We start from the raw sequence: 24,395 nt of genomic DNA, 5'->3' as shown, positions 1-24,395 counted from the left end.
TCGGTAAATTACCGAATCCTTAAATCCAGCCTCCTACATCTTAATTGCCTAAATACCGGTCGGTAACGGGAAATTTACCGATTTTCGGCCGTTACCGACCGGTATTTAGCTACCTACATATGGCCCCTAGTCATTTATTGTGTTGTTTTTTTTTTTTTTGTTAGCTGCAATGTAGAGGTGTTTCTGTTTGCGAAGAATATTATTTTGGTAGCTGCGTGAGTCATAATGGCATACTTTGTGTTTGTGTTTTTTAGAATGGTAGTGTCTAAATAATGGGTACTTGTGAAGTGGCTCTGTGTTATATGTGTCACTTAAATTTTCAATTTCATAATCTTCGATTTTATATATTAAATCCTAAAAGCCAAGTCATAAAATTATATACAAATTCTCATGACCAAATTCATTCTATCTCCCCCCATCCCCATTAAGAAGTGAATTAGATAAAAACAAATTGAAGGACTATTTAACAGCTGTAAAAACAGTAAGACTGGCCCAACTTGCATAAAATTCAATAATTCTTAAATTGGCCTTAAATATTTGTCTCAGATTATTGTATTGATGGCAAAGCATAACAATATGTAATGTATCAATGATTGAGGTGTTGTCACAGTTACACAGGGGCAGGTTTGATTTTGTAAAACATCCACGATAAGAAGGGATTAAGCAAGGGAATAAATGTAGCCTAAAGTAAATCAATATACTGCGTTGATGTCGTATCATATTCCAGGTCACATAAGGTTCGATATTACTGACAGCTTGCAGTAATATTGCATGTCGCATGGAATGTTCTTTAGTGCAGAATCCTCACGTTCTGATGCCAGCTTATCCCTAATGGCAGTTTAAATCCATTTACCATCAGAGCGGGTTATGGCGAAAGGATTATCATACAGATCAGACCTCCCCGAAATCCTGAGATTACGTTCCACATATGACAGCCATGGTATCCGGGAGGATTTTTCTCATTTTAAACAATCCTGCAAAACCAGGCTGTTAATACTAAATTCCTCCGTTACCCAAATTAATTTCCAAAGCTTTAGAGGGCAGAGGCTGAACTGATCTGTAATAAAATCTAATTCTTCATGTACAATTTCGTAAGGTACACTTTGTGGGACTCCCAGGAGGTTCCTTAAAAGTTTGTTTTCGGATACTTGAAGTGAAGCAACCCCGTCATACCCCCATATTCCACTGCCGTAGCTCGCTAATGGGACACACTTGGACCTTGATTTCTAAAATAGATTGTATATGAGTGCGCCCAAGCCTACGTGAGAAATCGCCAATACTAAATATCACTCTATTAAAGGATAAAACATTCTGATTTCTAAGTGAATACCTGATTATGGAAAAAGGTTTTCCCCAGTTACTTTGAGGTCCAAGAGGGGGGAAAAAGAAATAAATGTATAAGTTTTTATGCCTCTTAGCTGACCTTTCTTATTTTAAATGGTAATACTCACAAAAATCAAAAAAACAACACAAACAATTTTCCCCATAAATACAATGTCTACACACAAATATTGCTTTTTTTCTTTGTTTTTTTTATTTTAGTAAAGAGCAAAAAGTTTTTTTTATGTATATCAAAAATATGTTCATATTACATTTCCTTTTTTTTGTACTTAACAGAAACTCTAAAGATGAATAAATATAAGTGAACAAAGATGTGAATAGCTATTACCTTGGTGTCAAAAAACACTACTATGAACCATTGGAAGTACCCCATATCAAGCAAACATAAATATCTTCATTCACAACTAGCTATCTGATCTTGTGTCACAACAATCATACCATACACAAAGAAATATACACACAGGGAATTGTAAAAACACACAACTGGATAGATCTTTTTACACATTAATCTTACAAACTGTCGAGTTTTACTTTGATGACATTAACAACAGGCTGGATTTCTTTTCTCATTGGGTTATAGTTGATCCATTTAGTGCTTGTTGTCCAGTTGTGAAATGGCTGGTCTACGTACGTTTCGGTGAAAGTGTAACTATGATCACCATTTTGGAAAGGGCATCTCGCAAAGGGAAACAGGCATGTGTGTCATTACTTGGTCTCGCGATGTTTTCTTTGTTCCTGGTGTAATCTCACTATGGTTTTGTCGACTTTTGGGCGACATATTAACAAAGGCATCTCACCAGGGAGAAAGATATAGAGTGAGGAAAACTGGAATACCTCGGAAAACGATTATTTGTGTCTGTATTTAAAATTATTCGGAGGTAACGGATTATAATCTTTACCTAAAGAAATGGTATATCTATATATAAGATCTTTCTATGCTAACAAACTGCCCAATTGGCAGACCAGGCAGATGGTGGCAAAACGCCTACTATATGATGAGTCAGAAGTAAGGTGGAGATACCTGCTGCAATATGATATGCTAGATGGTAATCTCTCAAACTAGAGAGTGCGTCTTATCGGATGGTAGAACATGTGGGCGCCATCTTAAGAGGGTTAAGCAAAAAGGCAAATACATCCATAGATAGTCATCATTTATGGTGTTGGTCGTACGTGTGGTATTTGATAGGGAACGAGCACATAGATATCTTATGCTTTCAGGGGAGATATATATTTTAGAGAGATACGGTATATCATTCTAAGTTCTGAATATTTAAAGTTTACGTGGTGAGGCAAAAATACGCCATCTTGAAGGGGTTTAAAAAGGTGTAACACAAATACCAGTTCTTGAAAAATGAAAAGGAGAATTCTAATAGATTTCATTTATAATAAAAAGAAATACTTTCTACAAAGAATTATAATAAAATATAAAATTCAGAGATATCTTTTTAACGTGGAGTATTACTGAAGTAGACTAATTGGACATAATCTCCAAAAGAGTCATAGATACAAGAAGACTTTTAGGATATCACCTGAGAGACATCGTTGTCTATTAGATGTAGAGGGCATGTCAGCTTAAATGATAGTGATCAGAAAGGTAAAGAATTTATACAATCAATAGCCATGTAAGCTTATATGATAGTGATCGGACAGGTAATGAGTTTATGATGTCACTATCCAGGTAATGTCTTCATTAAGACCTTTTTTTACTGTGTCTAGAGAGAAAATCCAAAAGGTTTCTCTTTGTTTCCGGGTTTTAGTTGGGTCTTTACCTGGTGTGCACCTAACTCGTTCCAAAATTAACCAACGGAGGTCTACTTCTGTGTGTTGGTTTTCTGCATAATGTCTGACTAGGGGTGCTTGTGTTTTGCCTGTTCTTATGGCAGATTTGTGTTCAGACAATCGTACGCGAAATTCTCTCGACGTTTCACCCACGTAGCCTAAGTTACAAGGACATAGTATCATGTAGATCACATTGGAGCTTCTACAGTTAGTCATAGTTTTTAGAGTGCCTTTTCTTTCTCCGTAAGTCCAAGTCTTTGTGGTGATAGCTGAAGCACATGCATGGCAGTTGCCGCAGCTATAATTGCCTACTGGGGGAGGCAGGCCATCAATAGTAGTTTGTTTAGTTGACTCATGGGGTTTATCTCTGCTGTGTACTAATTTGTCTCTGAGATTGGGGTTTCTTCTGAATGCTACCAACGGTTTCTGTGTAGGTGTTTCCTCGTCATTTACATTAAGGATCTTCCAATTTTTGTCTAGGACTTGCTTGATCTTATAGTTCAGATTGGAATGATCTATGACGCAAACTAGTTTGTCTTGTTTTGGTTTGGTTTCCTTGTTGAAAAGGGTATCTCTATTGTAGTATTTTGCTCTTTTGAGCGATTGTTTTATAAGTCTTTTTGGGTAGCCTCGGAGGAGGAGACGTTCTTGTAGCTGTTCTGCATGTATCATATAATCTTTTATACTAGTGCAGTTTCTCTTAATTCTCAGAAATTCTCCAAATGGGATCGCATCTTTTTGACATGGAGGATGGTAACTGCTATGTTCTAAAATAGTATTTTTCGCAGTAGGTTTTCTGTATAGACTAACTGATAGTTGTCCTTCTCTGCCCATAATCCATATGTCCAAAAACTCGACTTTTTCAGATGAATAATTACAAGTAAATTTAAGGTTGTTGTCTCTCGAGTTCAGCCAAGATATACATTCTGATAGTTCTGATTCTGTACCTGACCAAATGAAGAAAATGTCGTCTATAAATCTGCGCCACTGTGTGACATTCTCATAAAAGGGCGCTACTTCGTTATAGATATGTTTTCTCTCGTATTCGCCCATGTAGATGTTTGCTACACTGGGGGCACAAGATGCCCCCATGCTGGTACCCTTGATTTGGTGGAATATGTCCTGTTTGAATTCAAAATAGTTGTGTTGTAAGACTATTTGGAGGCACTCTAGAATAAATGTATCTGGTCTCTCCCCAGGAACTCTAGCCAAGAGGGCTGCCACTGCCTCTATGGCTAGGTCCTGGGGAATGTTAGTATACAAGGATTCTGTGTCAAGGGTTATATTTATTCATCTTTAGAGTTTCTGTTAAGTACAAAAAAAAGGAAATGTAATATAAACATATTTTTGATATACATAAAAAAACTTTTTGCTCTTTACTAAAATAAAAAAAACAAAGAAAAAAAGCAATATTTGTGTGTAGACATTGTATTTATGGGGAAAATTGTTTGTGTTTTTTTTTATTTTTGTGAGTATTACCATTTAAAATAAGAAAGGTCAGCTAAGAGGCATAAAAACTTATACATTTGTTTCTAAGTGAATACCTCCATTAGCAATTCCTGACTTTTGCAGTAATAGTGTTTAATGCTCTATTGTTTGCAATAATGCTTCTGAAAAGCCAAATCGCAAGCCCCTGGATGCTGCCAGCTAAAAATTAAGACTGATTTACTTTTTTCATAATTGACACACGATCATTGGACTGCTGTGGCAATTATGTTGGGATTGGTAATCGTTGCGCCACAGATGCCAACATTTGTCAATAGTAAAAGGAAGATTTTGATAAAATAATCGGGGGAACGTGGTTACTCACTGACTTGCATTTAAGCGGAGCCAATTTTGGATGGCAGATAGTTGAAATAGTCTTTTTTATGGTAAAAGTTGAGATTATTGTGCTTGAATATGGACTGTTGCAAATCTACCTAATACCAATTTGTATCTGCTCCCGGCACATATTTGCTGTAGTCCTGTGGAGCTGGATACTTTGGAGCTGCTATTTTGAACATGCTTTATAAGCACACATTTCAGGTGGGCTGGGACCTTTTGATGGCTTTGTAGAACCCCCTCCCCCGACTGTCTGCAGTTAAAAGGACAGACCTATGCTATAGATTATGTTCCCAATTGCTATGTTGCTCGTCTTGTTCTTTGTTGCTCTGCTGCAGGTCAGTTTATATACCTTTTGCAGCTATTAGATCGAAAGAGTAAAAAAAATTCTAGCATTCGCGCCAAGAATTTTCAATTCTATTAAGGACACGGAGGCGAAGATTATGCTTTCTCTTTCTTTACTGCAAATAAACAGCAGCCAATAGGAACATTTGTAACATATTGTAAAGTACATTCCCAGAATGCTTAGCGTAATGTTTTTTTATGTTTGTTGTTATTTGTATAGCGCTAATCACCAACGGTCTCTAAGCGCTTCTGCTTAGACAACAGACATTACCAGGCAGAAAGCTTGAGTTGGCCTAATCCCCATAAGCCTACACAAAAGCCTCTAGGAATAGCATGGTCTTTAACCTCCTCCAAAATGAAAGAAGATTTGTGTCCTTGCGCAGAACCTCTGGGAGTTTATTCCACATCTGTGGGACACAAACTGAAAAGGCACGCCCCCCCAGTGTTGTCATACTAAATCGGGGGCAGGTGAGGAAACTGGCCTGCGAAGAGCGAAGGTGGCGGTCCGGGACATAGGGCTTCAGACGATCTTTAATGTAATCGGGGGCTTCACCAAACAGGGACTTGTGTGCAATGCACAGGCCCTTGAAGCTTACCCTTTGTTTAATAGGTAGCCAATGCAAATGACGCAACAGGGGAATGGCATGCGTTTTACGAGGCAGCTTAAATATCAGCCTTGCTGCATCATTCATGACTACCTGAAGTTTCCTCAAGAGTGATATAGGGATCCCGATGTAAACTGCATTTCCGTAGTCGAGCCGAGACAATACTAAAGCAGTTACCACCGTTTGCATGGTAGAGGATGACAGAAGGGCCGATAGCTTTCGGAGCTGACGCAGTAGTCCGATACAGCTTCCCACCACAGCGGAAACCTGGTTCTTCATGGTCAGTCAAGTTTGATACCTAGGCTCTTCACGGCAGATACTGGCGTGGGGGTGGCGCCAAGCTCTTGAGGCCAAAACAGGCCGGACCAAGGGGAAGAGTCTGGAAAGAGTACCAGAACTTCGGTCTTGTCAGGGTTCACTTTTAAAGAATTCAGTCATCCAATTCGTGGTGTAACTGAGGATGTTCTGGACATTCCGTTGTGAGTCACAGGTGTGATCAATGTGGACTATTAGCTGGGTATCGTCCGCATAATTAAACACCTGGCAGTCTAACTTGGCCAGGGCCTCAATCAAGGGTTGGAGATAGATGTTAAAGAACAGGGGGGACAACGCCGTAACCACAACAACAACCATATAGACTTGCCCTATATATGACTCTTCAAACCGGAACACTTCCTCTTTCTTTGCCCAGCGAGCGGAGTCGAAATTGAACAGGTATAAGTCCAAACAAGATCAAGAAACGTATTCAAATCACACTAGATTGCTGAAAGAACAGGATCTGTAGATCTTTAACATGATGGCCGTAGGCACCGTCTTCCCAGAGGACCACCATGATGGCCTATTTACCTTTCTGGTCTGCGCCTGAAACAAAACAATTGTACTCATAATAACTGACATAGACCTGTAATCCAGGGGGTAAACATAACAATTATGAATCATAATATACACTTTGGGCAAGATAATCTTCGTCTCCGTGTCCTTTATAGAATTGAAACTTCTTGGCGCGAATGCTAGCAAATCTTTTATTCTATTACAGGAAAGGAGGCTTCAGATATGCCAGTTAAACGCTTTCCCAATACAACAGAAGCAACATCGCCCACAGGTTTATAGTACAATTGTTTGAAAGTAGAACTGGAAGACTAATCAGCAGCTTTCATGATATCATGTATACTGGTACCCAACATAAATGATTTTGAGGCCATAGCGCCTCTGACTGAATGTGCTCCAAATGCCGCCTCTGACATCACATATCTAAGAGGTGGCAATCGTAGCAGAGGTAACGGGTCTGAAAGGTTTCTGCAAAGCAATTACTAACCTTGAACAACCGGCCGGCCTGAGAGGCCGTGTACTATCCTCATACACTTTAAGACATTTCACCACACAAAGTTTCTCATTCAGTGGAAAAGCATTGTAATTAATCGACCTAGAAAAAGTTTTTGTCCGAGCAGTAATCACAAAAGACACCCTCAAGGGAAAAAATTCTACCCTCCAAGTCTAACACTCTAACATCAGAAAACCTGCGACATGCAGATAAACACAGCAACATGGCCAATTTGGTGGACAATTGTTTTCTGAATAATAATTAATTATTCGGCCAGTTCTCAAACAAGGTCAGCACTTTAGAAACATCCCACAAAAAGGAATACTTAGCCTTAGGTGGGTTCGCTACACGTATCCCTTTCAGAAGTTTACACACCACCGGATGCATACCGACCGGTTTGCCATCCGGGTGTGCATGACCTGCAGAGATGGCTGATCGGAAATTGTTCACCGATCTATATGATAAACCATCAGCAGCTTTCTGGGAGAGAAAATTCACAATTTGAGAGATATCTGCATCCACGGGATCCAGGTGTCTCTCCAAGCACCAACCCACCCAGGCCTTCCATGCAGAGCCATATCGTTTCCTGGTAGAAGGGGCCCAGGCCTGTTGGATAAAACTGGAAGCTTGCTCCGAAATTCCTGGCAACGACCATTGTGTCCGGAAAGCCTCTAGGACATCAGGGATACCTGCCCCTGCGAGGATCAGCGGGTGCAACTCTCTCTGAGGGCCCTGGAGCATCGATGGAAAACACAGGAGGCGAATTGGAAAGTCGCACGTCATCTCCAGCAGAACCGGAAACCATGGTTGAGATTTCCAAATTGGGGTGACTAACACAATTTCCGCTTCCTGCCGGGCCACCTGATTCGCCATTCTGGGTATCAAGACAAACGGAGGAAATGCATAATGGTGGTTCAGTGACCAGTCCTGGGTGAAGGCGTCTGTTGCTCTCGCCAGGGGATCCGGTCTCCAGCTGAAGAACGACTCCAGCTGATGATTCAGCCTGACGGGCATAGAGTTCTATGTGAAACGGACCCCACAGAGACTGAATCTGCTGAAACAGGGACGGATGGAGTGTCCAGTCGCTGTAGTCCTTCAGATGGCGTGACTGCCAGTCTGCTACTGCATTGTCTCGACCCGGAAGGTATTCCGCAATCACTGTGATTTTATGTGCTAGGCAATAATGCCAGAAATTCTTGGCGATCTCCACCAACATCGGGGATCTGGTGCCCCCCAACTTGTTTATATACCTCACAGCGGAAATATTGTCCATCCTTAATAGAATGCAACACAATACCTTCCTGGGAGAGAGGGTGCGAATCGCAAATGACCCCGCCAGGAGCTCGAGACAATTGATATGCAATTCCAACTCCTGAAGAGACCATCTTCCCCCGTGGTAACCTCCCCGCAGCGGGCTCCCCAACCCGACCTGCTGGCATCGGACTCTATGATCAACTCTGGGCGAGATCTGAAGATCACCCGACCATTCCAGGCATCGACGTGGGTTAACCACCATGGAATCTCCGCCCGGACTTCGTCCATGAGGGGGACCTGATCTGAGTACGAGAGGCCTTTCTGGAGATGTCTGATCTTGAGTCGCTGAAGGGCCCGGTAATGCAACGGCACCGGAAAGATCGCCTGTATGGAAGAGGCTAACAGGCCCACATAACGTGCGATCGCCCGTAAGGACATCAACTGCGAGTCCAGAGTCTTCCTCACATCTCGCAGCTTCTGTTTGGGCAACTGTAGCTGGGTCGTCTGGGAATTGATCACAAACCCCAAGAATTCCAATGATTGCGTTGGGACCAGCACAGATTTCGTTTTGTTTATGACAAAGCCCAGATTCTCTAACAATGACATTGTTATCTGCAGATGAAGAGCTGCTAGGTGAGCAGATGGGGCCATGATCAGGATGTCGTCGAGGTAAAATATTAATCAGATACCCTGCTCTCGGAGGTGTGCGATCACCGGCTTCAATAACTTGGTGAAACGCCACAGAGCCGAGTAAAGACCGAAAGGCAGGACCAAATATTCCAGGCACCTGCCTCGCCATTGGAACTGAAGGAACCTGCAATGAGGGGAAGATGGGGACCGCCAGATAGGCGTCTTTGAGATCGAGACGAACCAACCAGTCCGCTTGTCTCAGGATGTCTGCCTTCCATCTAGAGTACAAAGTAATTGAAGTCTTTCGGGTTCAGCACTAACCTGTAACCGCCACCTCTCTTTTGGACCAGAAAAACATTGTTGCAGAAACCCACGGGCACCTCGTCGCAATAGGCAGCCGTGTGCTTCTCCAGCAAGCCCTCTATTTCGTGATCTATAAAAGGCTCGTCTTATTGGGGAAAAATATAGAGGCGGCGTGGGAACCTGCTGCCTGGGGGTTTGAATGAAATCGATCTGAAAACCATGAACTGTCTGCAGGACCCAGGCGCCCTGAGTAATGGTCTGCCAGTTGTGAAGGAAATTGCGAATGCGACCCCCTCAGAGGACAAAGAGATAGAGACAGTGGGCTTACCTGCCATAATCGGAGGCTGGGAGTTCCCCTCTGACCTCCTCGGTGGTAGCGGCGACTGCTGTAGCGTCTTGTAGGGTAGAATGTACCCCCTCTTGTGGGGTCCTGGAAGTCTCCCCGACCTCGGCCGTAACCCCCTCTGGAAGGGCCCTGTTGGTATTGGCGGCCTGGCGAGCGGCTCCTGCCTCGCCCGGCCCGTCCAAAAACACCTGTGTGGAACACACGCTTTATGTTTGACTGGGCCTTATCTAGAGAGGTGAAAGTTCCCACATTTTTGGAGACGTCTTTTACAAATCTCTCTCCAAACAATAAGCCGTCCGCCAAGGGTCCCGGTTCTGCTGACGCCAGTTCGGTCAAGTTGGTATCCATGTGCATCAGGAGGGATTTCCTGCGCTCAGACGAAATGGCGCAGTTTGCGTTACCCAAAAAAGAGATGGCACGCTGAGTCCACCCCATGAGGATATCCGGATCAATTGGATCTCCAGACTCCATGGCCACTAGGGCCAATTCCAAGATCTTGGACAAGGGACCGATGGTGTCTAGTAACTTGTCTTGGCACCCGCGCCAGGCCCGATCGATGCCTTTTTTGTGGTCCATCTGAATTTTTTTCAGAAACGCCATCATATTGGGGTCTATGTCGGGCGTCTCTGTGACCTTGTCAGGCACGTCTGGGCGAGGGCATTCCGACCGCAGCCGGTTCCTGACTTCTCTGTCAAAAACACATCGGAGGTTCTCGTGGATGTAGTCTGCGACCTCTGGAGGGGTGGGGGGCCCAATCAGAGGACCTCGGGTGTACTATGTCTTGTGGGTTGAAGTCAAATTGAGTTGTGGGTTGATAAACAGGAAGCGATTGAGTGTGTTGAGACCCTCTTAGCCTTCTTTTTCTTGGGAGACGCAGTGTGCCCAATGGAATCAGTGTCTGTGCTAGTATCGGTGTCAGTAACCACTTGAGAGGACGAGGGGAGCGGAGTCAAAGACCCTGAATATGGATGATCATGGGCAGAAGGGGGCGGCAACTTAGTAAAAACCTGCGCGTGCGGCCAGTTGGACGCCTTTGCGGGAGTAGCAACTTCCCCCCCCTGCAGAGGACGTGGAAGATCTTGGAGCGTGTGGCTGCAGCATTCCGTGGCGTTTGCGAAGGCCTCCAGCTGCGTCGTAATGGGCTTTATGGCGGCCGCTAGCGCCTTGTTAACGGTTTGAGGAACCGCTATTTCCACCACCTTGCTGACAGACTGTCGCTCAGATGCGTCAAGGGCATCCACAAGGTTGTCCGCCAGGAGGGGCCCATGCTCCTCCTCATAGTACCCATATTCATCCTCCTCGAAGAAGGCCCAGTCTTCCATCGTCCGACATATTACGGAAGACACTGGTGTTAAACAATCAAGATCCCAATGGAATTGGTCAAGGGGGAGCAGCCCTGGTGCAAATTACTGTGAAGTAAAGTAACGCTCCTCAGCAAAGCTGTAGTCCAAGTATCAGCCCAAAGGGCGTCAGTAGCCAGCCTTCAATCCAGAAAAGCCTGCACACGGCTTGGGCCTGCCTTGTTATCCAGCCCAGGAGAGGCGTCAGTGATTGGCACAGAAGAACAAACTCCACTCCGCGTTTGAAAATACGCGTGGAGCGAGGAGGAACGGAATTGGGTGTCGCGTAGCCCGAAACGAGCCCAATTGGGCTATGCGACGCTCAACCACTCTGCGGGCCCATACAAGGGAAGGCGCCGCTGACCCAAATGAAGAGATGCGGTGATTATTGGCAAAGGCAGTCGGATGGTGGGGAACGCCTTCAGGAGGTAACCGCCACCCTCCGAGCGCCTGCAACGAGGAGCAGCGTGACGCGCTGTAAATGAGCAAATTGCGCGAGGCACGCAGCAAAGCAACACAATGCCAAATATAATAGCACAAAGAATCGAAACATGACATATAATCAGTAAAAGACGATAATGAGCACGAGTTATGTCAAGAAATAAAGTCGAGCACTTAACTCTATGCGTGCAGCAAAGAAAGAGGAAGTGTTCCAGTGTGAGAAGTCATATATAGGGCCTGTCTCTATGGTTCATGTTGTGGTTACGCTAAGCATTCTGGAAATGTACTTTTCAATATGTTAAAAATGTTCCTATTGGCTGCTGTCTATTTGCAGTAAAGAAAGAGAAAGCATAATCTGAAGCCTCCGGTCCTGTAATAGAATGTGCCATGTGCGCTGCTCCCGGCCGGGTTGGGGACTAGCTGCAGTGTAACAATAGAATGACCTGTGTGGCCTTCCTCATAGGTGACATCATGGAGAGTGAGAGTGGCGTCATGGGCGGGGTGGCTATAATTCATAAAATAAAATTGTGGAAGGGAGGCTGCAGTGGTAATGTCAGCCAGCACTGTTCGCTCAGAGGTAAATTTTATCTAAATAAAATGAGAATCATCCCGGCGACTGGAGCCAGTCGAACCCCATGGACTGTGGCAGCTGCTGGATCCCAGAGCTCACAGTGTGCATCTACTGCTGAGCCTGAGAGTCAGTCTGAAACATGCCTGGGTGGCTGGTGTTTGCCATGGAGTCGTTGCGGCCACGAGGCTTCCCATGCTGAATTGCCGCTCCGCTCGCCTCACAAAGTAAGTCCGTGACAGCTGTTCCTGAGTAATCCTGGGATTAGAGTGCAATTCGATTTAATAAAATGAGGGGAAGCACCAGGGATGTCAGAGAGGGGAACGAAGTTGACCCGCTGTATGCAAATAGGCCCATGGAGGGGGGCGAGGGGTGGCAGACGGGACGGTGCATCGATCAGTAGTAGGACTGCCTTTGAGATTAGAAGTTTGGAGAACAGTTCAGTGAAAGGGAGATAGAGGGGATCCAAGCTGTGATGCCAACAGTAAAGTCATCTATGGAAGTCATCCTTAGCCCCTCCACCTTCAGATGGACACCAAGGGGGCAGGGACTTGACCTGTTGTAGGCCAATAGGGGTGCGCTGGCAGAAGCATGTGGCATTTTTTGAGAAGATGGGGGGATCTGGGGCGGTTCGGTAGCAGGACAAACAGCAGGTTGCGCTGTAACTCAATATGAGGTCTGCCTCATTGGGGTACAGACCCAAAAGCGTTTACCGCAGCAACAACTTCTGATGCAGCGCACAGGTTCCAGTCATTTAAACAACCCAGGTGCCGTAGCTCAAATTACGCAGATGGTCCTGGATGACTGAATTCACTGCAATTTTATTGCATTGGCAGAATGCAGGTTAGATAAATAGCAAATTCGCAACAGTATACAATGTGGAGAGAGGGTTTGGAAGGTGGGTACTGAAGAGGGTAAAAGTTGGGAGTTTCTCTTTTTAGACTGTTTTCCGTACAAGTAATTACTTGACCTTGAAAACAACTTATACGTGTTCCTTACATTTTGAACATCGCAGTCAAAGCTGTGTTTGTTGTGTGAGTGTTTTGCAAATATCTAACACATTAATGTTAGAAATTGGGTCTCTAGTTGGCAGGTTGTTACCCTATCCAAGTAGAGACCCTTCTTCCTTGTCAGAATAATGGAGTTACACTTTTAAATAACCCCTGCTCACCCCCTTGGTAGCTTGGCATGGGGCAGTCAGGGGCAGTGTGTAAAGCATCTGCATATAACCAATAGTCATACAGTGAAAAAATTACAAAAGGACACCAAACCAGTTTTAGAAAAAAAGCCAATATTTATCTGTGTAAAACCAGACCGAAATGATAAACCTCCAACTTACAGTGATTCAAAATACTCATAAAGCTAAAATAGACTTTAAAAATAGTTCCATTTAGTTGATATCTCCACCCGGGGCAATCACTGCGTTGTGAATCAACAAATCCAACAGTTGTGGTTGACTGAGGTGTCGCAGGCCAGCTACGGTGTCGGGAAGACCCGCAAAACACTACCTTTAGAAATGCAGGGCGTTGGGGACCTCGCAGTGAGCTCAGAAGAGCTGCCGTCTGTTCCAGAGGTCGATGTAGGAGTTTGGCTGGTCGTTTATGCTCAACATATTAAAGAAGAATTGATATCTTCGTTGGATTCATCTGGTCTTTTTCGCAAAATATGATTTTACCATGTGTGATATAATTTGTGTGCACTGTTCTATGTTAGTCGACGTAGGAGTCGTCGGACCCTTGAAGTCACACGTGGTGCAGATCTAACTCTGTGTGGTTGAAGTCGAGAGCGCAGGTGTCAGGGCTGCAGTGTGAATTCTGTCATGCGGTGCCCTCAGGTTGGGGGGCAGGCAGTGGCTCTATGACAGCGTCCAGCGGTGTCGGTGAGACCAGGGCTGCGGTGCGAAGTGGGGTGGTGGTCGTTGCAGTGCTTGCAGGTCACGGTGCATGCAGCAGCGCCATCGCGCTGTAGTCGGCTGACGAACTAGAATCGATGGCGTCCGTAGGCCAAGGCTGCTGTGTGGGACGGGTGGTGTGTTGTGGAACTTACAAGTAGTGCCCCAAACCACAGTGCAGGTAACGGCATCTGTCTTTTTGGAGCGTTGTCGGTGAGAACAGGGCTGCGGTGGGATGGTGCTCAGTGTACTCTACGAGGGTTGTCCACAGGTCACAATGCAAGCAGCGGCTCGGTGGCGGCATCGAACTGTGTCATCAGTGAGACCAGGGTTGTGGTGCGAAGTGTGGTGGTGCCCTCTGCGGTGCCTTCAGATGTCAGGGTCCTTTTTCTTCTGTAGCAGCACAAAATGCACAGTTTCCAGTGCTGGTAGCAGATGATCTTGAAGTCTCGGTTGTTCCTGAAACTTCTTGAACAGGGGGCAAGCTCTACCTCAAGCCCTTGGGGAAACTCATTGAAAACCGATGCAGAAAGTCCAGTCCACGCCTTTCACTACGTAAGAAGCAGCCACTGCAGACCAACACAGCAAAGCACACAGCAAAGTGGTAAATTCTCCTCGCAGCTTCTCTAGCTCTTCTTCTTGGTAGGTTTCTTGATCCAAAAGAGTTCTAAAGTTCTGGGGTCAGGGCCCCAATATTTATATCACATTTCCCTTTGAAGTTGGTAATAACAAAGTTCCACTAACATACATAAATCAATTAAGCCTGGCTCAGGCCAGGTTCACCACAGGAGGTGGAGACAGCTTTGTGAGAGGCAGACACCGTCCATTCTGGTGCAAGCGACAACTCCTTCCACTACTCTAAATGCAGCCAGGTCTAATCAGCCTGGCTATGAGTCACTCAGGAAAGGCAGGACACATCTCAACCCCCTCTTGTATCTGTCTAGTGTGAATGCACATCCCCAGCCCTGTCAGTCTAAAACCCAGACAGCTAATACACAAACAGGCAGAGGCACATGGATGGTAAGACAAAGAGATACCCACTTTCTAAAAGGGGTATTTCCAAACACCCAATATTAAAATCATCTTTACTAAAAGATGTATTTTTAAATCCTGGATTCGGGCATACTAAACTCCACTTTTTCTATTAGCTCCTCTTGGCCAACTACATTTGTTAAAGTGTTGCAAAGCAGCCCCCATGTTAACATTGGAGAAAGCTAGTCTTTCAATGGTGAAAACGAAATGCACTTTATTTCACTATCAGGGCATGTACAACACACCAGTAGATGTCGCACCTTTCATGTACACTGCACCCTGCCCACAGGGGTACCTTGGACCTCCTTGAGGGGTGTCTTACATGTAAGAAAAGGGAAAGGTTAGGGCCTGGCAAGTGGGCGCTCTTGCCAGGTCGTCATTGCCGTAAAAACTGTGCGCAGACACTCCAGTGGAAGGTCTGAGAACCCTTTGAAAGGCTGCTTTTTGTGGGTGGCACAATCAGTGCTGCCGTTCCGCTAGCAGCATTTGATTTACAGGCCCTGGGCACACACAGTGCACTGTACTAGAGACTTAGTAGTAAATCAAATAAGCCGATCATGGAAAACCAATCATAACACACGTTATAGTAGGAGCACTTGCACTTTAACACTGAACAGCAGTGAGAAAGTGTGCAGTGACACTAAACCAGCAAAAACAAGGTCAAAAACAGGAGGCCAAAAAGTCTGAGGGTAAACCCGCTGTAAAAGCCAAGTTTAACACACATGCATTTTTTTCTTGCGGATGTTCAGGTGTTCTATTTTGCCTATTTTAGAAGTGTTCTGATCTGAAGTGATTCCAAACTTACACTTTCCATTGCACGTCTTGCTCTAGGCCTCAGGGAAGTCAGAAAGCCAGGGAAATGATCTGTTTTTTTGTGGGATGTGTTGTTAAAGTGTGGTTCTTTGCAGAAGGTTTAACATCTTCTTAGAGTTTCTCATTGCTCCAGTGGATGTATTTTGATATGTGTTTCCCTCATCTTCATTGCTTGATTTTGCTTGCAAGAAAGTGTCACTCATAGTTTCTGAATCTCATTCACAATTACACTGAAATTATGGAAATGTCTCACTTGGCAGCTTTGCATCCCTCAAATCTTTCATAACTAAATCCTGATTTCCTTGGTAACGCTGCAGGCCAGTTGAGAATATTCAGTACGGGAGAAGGCAGCTTGAGGTCCGCAAAAGCTACAGAGCAGGCCTGGCTGGCATTGTGGTGAATTGCAGAATAACTTGTCGGTGTTGTCCTTTCCAACAAGAATAGCTTTCTCCCTATTGGTGTCTGATCACAAATGGCACACGTGCATTTTCGGGTTCAGAAAGATTCCATGTCGTAACTACTTTAGGAGACTTTGGAAGGAAAAAGTACTGTGTTGTTAATGTGGGCACTGTCTAACTCTTTACTCCTCAATCACACATTCTTCCAGTTTAAAGCACTCTTAGCAACTGGTTCCTCTTGTTGCTTTTGGCTATGCTGTATTAGTACATTCTCCGTTTTTTGTACCATTTAGCAAGGAAACCGTTTCAAGATGCCATCACAAACAATATTACAGTGCTGCTGACTTGCATCAAGGCACTTGTTTTTCTGTCTGTGTTAAAAAGCCTTGGGGTGTGTCCAGAAATGTTTTCTGAGGCAAGCATGTATTTCGGAATCAAACTGACCCAGTATCACTTCTAAGGTCCCAAAGGCGAGACCGATTGGCTGTGCCAATGCTGGTTTGTTCCCTACCATGGAGCAGATCCCCATTTCTTTTAGGCTTTCACTTGACCCACCTTCGTTACTACCCCATTTCTCCCGAGGGGGTGTGTTTTGACTAGCCACAAGCGTTTCTGTAAACAGGGCTGTAAATTGTGGTCTAATCTCTGACATCCATTCCCAACCCCTCCCCCCTTCCGTGTGTATCTGGTGAGGCAGCAAGAGGCCCAGGGACCCCAACTTAACAACATTCATGACAGGTTGGCTTGTGCACGTCTGCCTTCCCATTTCAAAGAGTATTTCAGCACACACTACAAAACTTCGATACTCTGACTCAGTGACTTGATTAAGGAAGCCATGTGTGCATAACGCTGGGTACGTTTACTGCTAGCAGAAGTGAGATTTCAACTGAAATGAAAATACTAGTGTATACTTAAAAAAAAAATCCACTTTTTTTGTCCACCACGTTTACAAAAAATAGCTTTTAAATAACATATAGACATACTTCTAAATTGTATGTAGAGAAGCTTTTGAATATTTTTATTTGGACATTAAAAACTATCCTGATCATATCTCTGTATCATCACTAATGCATCACTTACTTTCAGCAGTGACCTTAAGGCATCTGTCATACAGCAGTAGCTCATGATTTTTGAGTGAAAACTCTCTGGTTGCAAAAGCCCTATTGTGAACTTACATTGGACTTGCCCATTGCTTACCACTGGTTGGCTTTATTGCAGACTCTCATTTTCTTGTTCCTTATTCAACAGCTTCCTCTCCTCTTCTTGTGTATGTTTCTCCGATGGAGCATAGCTTCTTAACAATCTTTTTGATTGGCTGACTTGTATCTTTCCACAGTTCACATTTGGGGGCAACTACTTTTTAGGTCTCGCTTAGACGGCTTATGCACTGTCTCTTTGAGACATTTTGTGTACTGTTTGTGGGCTTGGAGCCCTACCATTACTTACCATTGGTGGGCTTCAAAGCCACTCAGTTGCTTGCTTTCTGCTGGTCATTTCTGCGGTCAGCACTTCCCTCTTCTTGCATGTGACATTCCCCAAGAGCATGGCCCAAGCACTTGTGTCCGTACACTGCTCTCTCTTTTGGGGCCTATTTTTTTCTTTTTGTTGAGCCACTCTACGGAGTACATCTTTCCTAGCTGGCTCTCTTGTCTGCTCCATCCTGTTGCCCGTCTGTTTGCGCTTGTTCCTCCTCCCACTGCCTTGCCCCTACCCTTATTTATTTAGTTTTCACGACTGTTTGCAACTGCATCTCGGCCACATCCTTGCTGTGTTTTAAATGTTTTTCTTTTAACTTGCCTGAGTTTGTGTTTAACGCGTGGCTGGGGGGGAACCTTGCACGTTTGTTTATTCTTAGCTCAAACACACGTTATCACATTAAGGGGACTGCTTGCCTGTTATACAACACACACTGTCCTATTTCATTTCCTTTGAGATAAGAAAAAGTGCTTCAAACCCTTTCTTTACTTACAATATTACGGGGAAATTTCTCATTCGTCTTTTTACAGGTTCCCCTGCTTCAAAGGCCACTTATCTACAGATAATGAGACCCCTACATTGTTGCGTGCTTTATGTGCAGAGCTGTGGCATTTGAATTTGGGAACCCCATTCAAGTCCCAGCAGCACCACCACAACTTCTTGTGATTGTGGTGCACTTTAGCTAATGTGGAAATGGTAAAAAGAGAATATTCCAGCCCTCACGTCCCTCTTAACATTGCAGGTGAAGGTAGTATGGGAAGCACATTGCCTTATCTCAAACGAAAGGGACCTTGCATTTTAATGCTTGTTTATTTACCTTTATTCAACCTTGGACAATGCCACCTTTCATTTGTTAAGTTAGACAGCATTAAATAATAATTGTGGCTACATCTCAACCACAACTAAGTTTTATTCCCCTGGAACAATGCTGCCTTTCAATTTTATGTTGGACAGTTTTACACAATAGTTGTGACTGCAAAAACACAGGATGTGTGCAATGTGCACGGGCAAATGTTACCCTTCACTTATTTTAGCTTAATGGTGTTCAATAAGTGACCAAGAGGGCAACATTTACATTCCGCTTTAAATTTCCTTTTATTCCACCTCGAAGATTCTGCCTTTCATTTGTTAAGTTAGACCGCTTTAGGTAATATTTGCAACTGCACCTCAGCCACAAACATTTATTCCCTCTCAAACAATGCAGCCTTTCAATTCTTTTTTTAGACTGTTTTAAACAATAGTTGTGAATGTACCTCACCCTCAACCTAAGTTTTATTATAAACTTTACTGTGCAAAAAATGAGTTTCAAGGACACACTTGCTGTGTTTTAAAAAACAAATAGTATAAATTCCTAGCTCAAGCACATGTTGTTACATTTGTGGAACTGCTTTTTGTGTTTTGTTTTTTTCCCATGGAGCACCGACCAAGTACTGGTATCTTTACGCTTCAGTGTTTATGATTTTCGTTTTATGGGACTATATATATTTTTTTTTTCTTTTTTCTGCCCGGTGTTTGCTGTAGCCTGTTTGTTTTTGTGTTCCTCGTCCTTTACTGTTATAAAGTCAGCATGTGCTTGTAATTCATATTTTTATAATTGAAGGCTGTGAAGCACGATGTATTACAAGAAAAGAAACAATTATCTTTAAAACGTACACCCACATCAAATGTGATTCGAAATAGAACGTGTTTCGAGGTAGAGCAAAAAATGCGCTTAAATGGGTTTGAGTCTCTGCAGTTTGCTGCTTGCTTCCTCCTTCGATTGGCTGCTGCCTGCCCCTTTAACAACCCTTGTGCCCCGTGCTCCGCTTTCAACTATGGCCCCTTTAATTTCCTCGTCGACCCAAGTCGGTTAAGACCAACTGTTGTGCTCCAATCGGAGGTACTGCGTTAGCGGTGCTCTGCTCCTCGGTGAGTGTAGGCGCGCTGTCTCATTGATCCCGCTCGTGTTTTTTTCTGGTGATCGAATCTGCCTGAGTAGACCAGTATTGGAAAATCGGAAGGTGATTTATGAATAAGTCTTTGTTTCCTTGGTCCCTGCAGTCGCAAACATCTGAACTCACTTACCTCATTGTGGGGTTTGTGACAGACCGCTCAGGGACTGATCCAGAAAGCTGCAACCCAGTCATTTGCCAGTGCTAATGCACTGCAGTCAGTACTTCTTCAGCTGATTAAAGGACTCCAGTGGCACAGCGCTCTTGCACCATAGCTTGCACTTCACTGACAACACTTTTACACCACGTTCAGGGTTTAGATATTCACCTCAGTCTATGTTCTGGTACTGCACCACTGTCAATGCTCTCCTATACCACAGACATCTCCCCTGCACCACGTCTTATATCATTACCAGCAGCGTTTCACCATAGCGTTTGCTCCTGCACCCCTGCTTGTACATCAGCCAGCGTTGTGCACACCTGTATCAGTTAGCCCTCCAACACCAGGGCCAGTGTCCTTGCACCATAACATGCACCAGAGTGCAGCAGTGCTCACACATTTGGGGGACCCGCTACACGATACTCTGTGGTTATTTTTTACTCAAAACTAGGCCTTAGGATCCAATTTTCATTGCTCACTTTGGAACTCAATGCGCACCTGCTACGCCACTGGCATCACAACCAGTGCAGCACAGAACATGCTCCACTACAGCCAGCACTGGTGTGCAACAGCACACACCACAGCCTGTGCTCCCATAGAACAGGTCAAACCATGGTTGGCGCTCCTGCAACCACAAATCACACAACAGCCAGTGCCCTCGTACCATAGCCAGTGTTTTGTTCACCACAACCTTCGAGGTGGGCTAGCCAGTGAAAGCTAAAACCAGGCTTGAGCCTGAAGCCTGGCTCTGCTCAAGGTCCTGTTGGAACCTCAAGCCCATAACGAGCCGAGCTTTCATTTGGCTTTTGCCTGCCTTTCTTTACCCAGGATGTGACGTTGCCGTTGAACTGCTAACTGGGGTACCGGGTTCAAGTCTGAGCTCAACATCCTGTGATTCTGGGCAAATCACTTAATCTCCCCATCCTTATAAACAATTGCTTGTGACCTTGAGTAATAGAACTGGTGCTCATGTAAAGTGCTCCAATAATCTTTCGGTTGAGTTTGCACCATGTTTTAAAAAGTGCACTGATATAAAAATAAACCTTAGGGTAAGGAAAGACGCATTGATACCCATTTATTGGTTGATTTGTACACAGTGAAACCAGAAAAATCTGGATGCCTTGTGTTTTTCTTAAATTGGGTTATGAGGCAAATTATTTATTTCACTTAAACCTTTTTTCTTCATTACCGCATATGAAATCACTTCAAGGTATGCGAGTTCAGACTACCAGTTGTACAAAAATAACACGTTAAATAAGTACTTCTCAATACAGTGCTGTAATGTGTCAAAACCTCTACGTTAAAGAACAGTAAATGTTGTTGCACCCAGGATAATGTGCTGCATAACTAAATACTTAGAAGGTCCCAAAGGTGAGACCTATTGGCTATGCCAATTAATGGAAGCTGGCTCTGTATATACTATACCCCAAAGTAAGGTATAGTGTGCACAGAGGCTAAGTACTCTTTGAGGTAGTGTGGGTGAACAGTAGGGTTTATCCAGAGGGTGTGTTAAGCATTCATTCTATTCACTTCAATCAAAACTGATGCACACACTCGGACTGAATCCAGATCACTTGAGTAAATATAAACAAGCATTGGCATAGCCAATATGTCTCGCTTTTGGGACCTTATAAGTATTTAGTTATGCAGCACAATATCCTTGGTGCAACATCAACTGTTGCATGGCTAAACACTTATAAGGTCCAAAAGCGAAACCTATTGGCTATGCCAATGCTTGTTCCTGTTGTCACTGTTTTTCCTTTTTCTCTTCCTCATTCGCTCTCCTTATGCCATTTTCGGGCTTTTTTTTGGACAAATTCTAATAATGTAAAATAGGCCCTAGTCCCCAAAATTGAGACCTGCAACCAGTATTACAAATTAAGCACCGAGTTTGCCTAATGTGGAACTGACTCAACCCAAAATGGAACTGACTCTGCCCAGCCCCTCAGGCATGACTTACTGGGGATTTTCCTGATTGGCCACTCTAATTCTAGGTGGTTCCCCATATAGAAAAGTGCAGCCTGGTCAAGAGGGGATCTTGTTATATGTGTGATTTGAAAGACAATTCACTTTTTTGATGGTAAGCTGTTTTGTGAGCTGTGAAACAAATGTAACATGTTTTCAGCCATGGTATTTGCCTGCATAACTGTAGCGAATCACTAAGAACAATGAGGAGCCATGGATCACTACTGAGTGACCAACAGATTGTGGCATTTGGCCGGTGTTGGTGGAAAGTGACTGTGGGTGATGCGTTCTTTCATTTATAGTTGAGGGATGTACAGCTGTGTGGCTACTTTTCGTAGATAAGCACCAGCTGCACATTGATTCAAATTTATTTGCAGTTTACAGCCAGGTTACTTGTGCCAGGCCTGCAGTCATGTTTTGCATTGCCACTTTAATGTTGGCACAATATGGGCTGCAGTACACTAGTGAGATTTAACTTGCAGGTCCTGGATACACTTTGTGCCATATATTCGGCACTTGCAGGTACGTTGTATATGGCAACTAGGTGTATACCAACGCGGCATGATTGTAGGGGTCAGAACACATACACTGGGTACGGGGCAGCAGCGTCTTCTTTCCCCTCCCAAATTACCACCCCTCCAACAATGCAATTTATTTAACTAAGAGGCAAGTCCGTTGTCATGTATACCCTAAACATGGCTTAGATTTTTATCATAAATGGAGCAACAAGATAATCTCGAAATCAAATACAGGACTCTCCGTATGGAAGTCATCCTGAACTAATGCATTTGAAGGTGCTTTTCATTAGTGATCATGTACTGGAGTGAATGTTTCACATTGTTCATCATTCTGTCCATCAATTGTTCTTTTTGCATTTGTTGCTCCGAGTGGGACTGGTAGGCCCAGATGTTGGTCCGGTGCTCTCCTTGCCACTGGATTCAAGCTAGCCTGGCTGAGGAGGGGTGATGCTCTGAAACCTGTCTTAGGCTGCTTGTTTCTGGTCCAGGGTGGACCTGGCCTGGCAGTTCGGGCTGGACTGTTCCTATGTGGAGCAGGGTCAAGACTGATTTGCATATGGCTGGGTTTAAACTGGAATTCCATGGGGAGCAAAAAAACAATGGATTTACGCCCAGATCTCTGTACTGGGGTGAATGTTTGACGTTGGTCATCATTCTGTCCATCAGTTGTTCGTTTTGCAACTTTCTAAAAGTGGCATTTTTAAATTGTAATTTAAAATCCGAATTCACCATAAGTTAGGCTTTAAAACTCCAATTCCAGAGACACCAAAAATGAACCAGTTACCTGTTCCCATTTGGAGAATACAGTTCTAAGATGTAATAAGGTAACTTCAATGTTTCTCTATGGAAGAAGTAGGCCTAGCAGTAGTGAAAAACAAATCTGAGTGTTTTTCTGTAGGTTTATTTTGCCAGGTCGACATGGCAGTTAAGAACTGCAATGGCAAAACTGAGTCCTGTTTAAAGGGCTACCTAAGTTGGTGGCACAATTGGTGCTGCAGGCGCACTGGTAGCATTTAATTTACAGACCCTGAGCACATGTAATGTCAATTTACTAGGGACTTACAGGTAAATTAAATATGCCAATTAGCGCCGGGACACTCTTCCGAATAGCCTCATGCTCTACAAATGTTCCCCATTCATAAGCCAATATTAGCAGGCACACTTTAGCACTTGTTATGAGTGGTAAAGTGCACAGAGTCCTGAGGCCAGCAAAACTGTATGGAGGAGGAAGGCCAAAACTTGAGGGGAAGACCACCCTAAGGCTGACAGGTCTAACATGTATATACACGTTACATTTGACAGTGACTCTTTGGTGCCATTAAGTCGACAGCATTTATATCTAGTGTTTGCCCCCTTTCAGGTCCTATCTGAAATCGAGAATATCCAATTAAGTTATCCCAATCAGTAAATATTTATGGCACTACTGATTCCCAACCCTAAAAGTGACATAGTTGGCCCTTCTATGCCTTGGCACCCAAAGAATACCCTCCACTAAGCTACTTTTAATTGCCTAAGCTGACAGGCTCAATATGCAGCTCTCAGTTGCTTTTAGAGTCATTCAGAGAACAAAAAATGTAAAGTGCACATTTTAGAATGTTGATGTCCACCAAAGTGGAAGTTATTCCCCCCACCCCCACCCTTTGAGGTCCCATTTAAAATGTCGAATCTCCTATGTTTGAAAATGTAAATCAATGCGAAGAGCCGATTACACAGCCCCGGGAATTCCCAAAGGTGGCAGTGATTGATTTAACGGCCGGTAGGCAATTACAAGCTCCGCAGACCTTGTAGATTTCACCCGGAGACTCCAACTGCTGAATACGGGCAATACCGCCCCGTGCAACTAGTGGGAGGATGGAAAGAGAAATCCTGGTGGATTCAGAACCAGAATTGCCGAGCCCCCAAATAATTCCCCATTCCTGAAGGGAATATCACAATTCCAAATGCCATGGATAGGGCACTATAACAACTAGTTCTTAAAACACTTACCCGCAAACATTTTTTCTCTTGATAGCGCTGTACAAAACAGGTTTTAACATTTTTCAATTGTTACTCATCAATGGTACTGTAAATTAGTTACAGGGATTTTCATACTAGGATTATTTATGGTAATGTGTAGA

General features: G+C 44.0%; 1 protein-coding gene across 2 annotated transcripts in view; it reads left to right on the top strand.

The window, feature by feature from the left end:
• Window positions 1-24,395, top strand: part of TMEM177 (transmembrane protein 177) — a 32,852-nt gene that overhangs the window by 5,678 nt on the left and 2,779 nt on the right. The gene's annotated exons all lie outside the window — the stretch shown is intronic.

The sequence above is a fragment of the Triturus cristatus genome, chromosome 3_1 (assembly GCF_964204655.1).
Source record: "Triturus cristatus chromosome 3_1, aTriCri1.1, whole genome shotgun sequence".
NCBI lineage: Eukaryota > Metazoa > Chordata > Amphibia > Caudata > Salamandridae > Triturus > Triturus cristatus.
Note: the sequence above shows the minus strand (reverse complement) of the source record. Positions and strands in the feature narration are given on the sequence as shown.